This window comes from Papilio polytes, unplaced genomic scaffold (genome assembly GCF_000836215.1).
Source record: "Papilio polytes unplaced genomic scaffold, Ppol_1.0 DF824493.1, whole genome shotgun sequence".
Lineage (NCBI taxonomy): Eukaryota > Metazoa > Arthropoda > Insecta > Lepidoptera > Papilionidae > Papilio > Papilio polytes.
The window spans coordinates 91,664-95,764 of NW_013524711.1; the positions used below are offsets into that span (position 1 = coordinate 91,664).

The 4,101-nt window shown below is 30.3% G+C and overlaps 1 long non-coding RNA gene across 1 annotated transcript; it reads right to left on the bottom strand.

Moving 5' to 3' along the window:
* Positions 1-542: 542 nt before the first annotated feature.
* On the bottom strand, positions 543-1,746 carry LOC106100069. Its single transcript, XR_001225417.1, has 3 exons — positions 1,571-1,746; positions 1,155-1,234; positions 543-709 (listed from the first exon to the last, which is right to left on the bottom strand). It is a non-coding gene; the product is annotated as an uncharacterized LOC106100069 (long non-coding RNA).
* Between the last annotated feature and the right edge of the window lie 2,355 nt (positions 1,747-4,101).

The window sequence follows — 4,101 nt, forward strand, 5'->3', positions numbered from 1 at the left end:
CAACCAGCGCCATCTTTTGATATCAAGGAGGGATTTCCAAACAGCGCCATCTAGTAGTGATTAGCATATTACATAAAACGCGCCAAAAATTAATACTATATTGTGCCGTAGAAATTCGGTAATCACAGTATATTTTTGAATATTTTTTTCTTTAGTAAAAATCCCTACACTAACGACATGCTTTAGGTTATATATTTTCACGTTAATAAACTTGGGGGGTAAATAAATAGGAAAAAACCTTCATGTGAAAAAAAATCTGCACTAATTATTTAAAGAGGAAAAATTTGTATTTTTGGATTTTTCTATGTATACGATTCACGTAAAAACTACTGGACCGATTTTAAAAAAATTTCCACCATTAGAAAGGTAACTTATCTTTGAGTTACATGTTTATTTCACGCGGGTGAAGACACAAGCAACAACAATTATTTTATAATTCCATGCGAATGAAGCCGCACGGGAAAAGCTAGTCTGATAAAACATGATTATTATAACAAATCATATGAAATTTCATTATTCAACTACGAAATAAAATGCCAGAATCATCTCAATGAATATAATCCAACAATTCAAGAATAAATATGGCGATCAACACAAACAATATGAGATAGACGGCGACAAGGAGCGCGCGCTGGAAAGAGACACGCTTACGTCTGACGTCACCACTAGTGCAGTGACTGAGCACATACGTCACGCGGCTCTCCATGCCCTGGACATAGACAATATCTTAATCTATACCATAGACAATTTTATTACGTCTATGATCTATAGATTAAAAAATCCCTGTACACGATAAATTGATGTGGTAATTTTTTTTAATCGAAACAGACCGAACCTTGCCCTAAATGTGAAAAAAAAATCGAATTATTTTAATGTAAGTGAAAGGAAATCCATTACGCGATCTTAAACCATTTTTGTTTATTCGTAATATTTTGTTGGTCCAATTTTATTCGATCTAAAAATAATAGTGTTCAAATATGTACTTTTTTATGGCGATTAAATTATTTTGGTACTACGTTTCAGATAAAATAAAAAAAGGATCTATTTAAGAATAGAAATAAAAAAATCGTTCGTAAACCTATTATTTGGCAAAAAAAAATATCGAGACAAAACAGGCATTTAAAAATCTGTTTAAAAAGCTTTAAAAAATATACCTTAGGAGTACCTTGTTCTTGTAATGGTGGCCTGGACTGATCCATTTTTACAACATGAATTTCTTATGGCCAAAATGTTTCTGGAAGTAAATAAAAGTTTATAAAATATTTAGAAAATCCAACGTTTCTAAAACATTTATATTTGCTTCAAAAACCGGTTTATTTTTGTCAGGGTCTGTTTTAGGTTAGGTGGTTGGGGACTGCAAGGGATGTTTACACCCAAGTACTAAAATAGGGGGCACCGTAAAATCCTCGCTCAAGCCCTAATAGCTCTAAAACCGGTATATATTTTTGTAATCCTTATATCGGTTAGAAACTAATATATAGAATTGCATAAAGATTAAGTCAACAACGAAGGGAGAAATACTTCTGGACGTCTGTGAAGTTCATAGTTTAATAATTCAAAACATACTTACAAATATATTTAAACTTGATGTAACATCTTGTTATATTATTTTCTTGTTAGTTTTCTTCGTTAAATAAAGATTAGTAATACTAGAGATTTTATTTATATCAAAATAATCATAATTTGACAAACTGACTTGTTGATAAATAACACATAACAGATGATAAAATTCTAGAAATATAGAAAAGAAATATAGCTACATTATTCATAGTTTTTGCTTGAAATGACAGCTTTTGCTTTATTCCACCTCCCGTAAAGTTACCATATTGGTTCCAATTTCCAACACCGCTACAAGCAGCGCCAAAATGGCGGAATCCAAATAGGCACAAATACCATAGCTTATAGCCTATCCAATAAGTTTTTGTAATAAATCAAATGCAAAATCCCTATTTTTCTCTTAATAAACAATTTAGTTATTTCACGTATGGGCATCTCTGTGGACTTTGAATAGTTAAATAGGCATAAATAAAACAACTTTAAGAAAGAATTATAAAAAAATCTTTATTGTACGAATTGAATTTCAATAATAACAAATTACATTTTCATAAATTATTTTGCATTTCTCATGTGACAGCAAAAAGGGCGCGAAATTATTATAACTGTCTCATTCATTCTTAAAACAAAATAATTCTTTCTCTTTCTAAATTCGTAAACATTTTTAGGTTAGAATTAAAGTAAACAAGTTTTTTAAAATCTTAGGATTAACATTTTTTTGCTTGCATTGTTGTTAATAAAGTGAATTGCATTTTAAATGTGAAAAATATTTACAATAAGTCGGAATGTACTTTTATTTATTAATTTAAAATAATACAGAACGTTACTTTGTAATATTGTTACAAAAGCTTATATCTTAAAAGAACAATATTTCTGAAATGTCTAAGAAACACGAAGCTTTTTCGCATTATGCATCAATATTATAAAATAATAACGAACAAAATAAAAACTAAAAATCTTCTAAATCACAACCAAATGTCACAAAAATTAATTAAAAATCCGATACATCCAAATCCAAGATGGCTTCCAGTAATAAATCACATAAGAAAAAAATCTTTAACATACAACAAATAACAATCAAAACAAAAAATTTCAAATTCTAACATCCTAGAACATAATAATTGCAAATTAAATAAACTGTACTGTGAATTACATTTCAAAAACCGACGCCATATTGTGACGTCACAGCTAACAAAGTCGTAAAATAAAACGGATTTCTAAAGTAACGTTTACAACAAAGCAGAATTATTAAAAAAAATCGTTTAAATTCGTATTTTTCTAAAAATTTTTTAGTTTAATCGCATAGAAACAAAAGATACATTTATGCAAGTTTCACAACTATGCAGGAAAGTAAGACAGTTCAGTTGGACTGGCACGGTTAATACTGGCTGACTGTCACCAGTTAGAGTCCAACACGCGTTATATAAGCGCTCCTAACTGTACTTGCGTAATGTGTACCAAGCATTATATTAAGGTCAAATCATTTTGACCTTGAGTTACCGCCTTGTTTTGTATCGTTAAATAGACACTAAGTGTATACCTTAGTGTGCATTTATCTATATTTTGCTTAATCTATAAATTAATATATCAGACAAAACCTTTGCACTTTTTTTAAAAAAATAACAGTTTATAAAGATATTTTTATTTAAAAAATCGCAAATTTCGACTAATAGGCGAAAAGTAACTTTTAAAATATTGTGGCAAAGGTCAAATTTCTTTGGTCATTTTAGACATAAATAAAAAACAGAAACTCAAAAATTTATTAATACAGAAGGCACTTTTAGCGAGAAAAAATATATTTTTTCAAGTAATCTTGCAGCCGTCATTCCCATCATCATTCTTCTGAGGTTTTTCTTGTACGTCTGTCTGTTGATCATATAAATATTATAAATGCGAAAGTTTAGATGGATGTTTGTTAGCGTTTGTAGCCTAAACGGCTGAACGGAGCTACATTAAATTTGTCACAGATATAAAACAAAGTCTGGAGTAAACATGGGACAAGCTTCAATCCCGAGAAATGTCCGGTTCCCGGGATACGTAGCTTTTTGTTATTTTTATAGTTTGTATGTTTTCTACTACGCGGGCGAAGTCGCGAGCAAAAGCTAGTTGGTTATATTTAAGAAAAGGCGTAGTGTCGATGCAAGAAAGAAGGCAATATTAAAGTATGACACCGCGGATTTCCGCGATAGTACATTTACTGACTGACATAAGATATAATATAAATGTGAAAGTTTAGATGAATGGATGTATGGATGTTTGTTATAGTTTGTATTCTAAATGATATTCATAGATGTACAAGATAGTCTGGAAAACATAGGCTACTTTTTTTTTTGTAATTCCACGCGGATGGATATATCTAATCTTACTAATATTATAAATGCGAAAGTTTATGGATGGATGGATGTTTTTACAGTTTGTGGCCTAAACTGCTGAATGGATTACAATGAAATTTGGTATAGATAGTCTGGAAGAACACATAGGGTACAATTTTTTTAATACCACGCAGACGGAATCGCGGGCGAAAGCTAGTAGGATATAATTATTAGT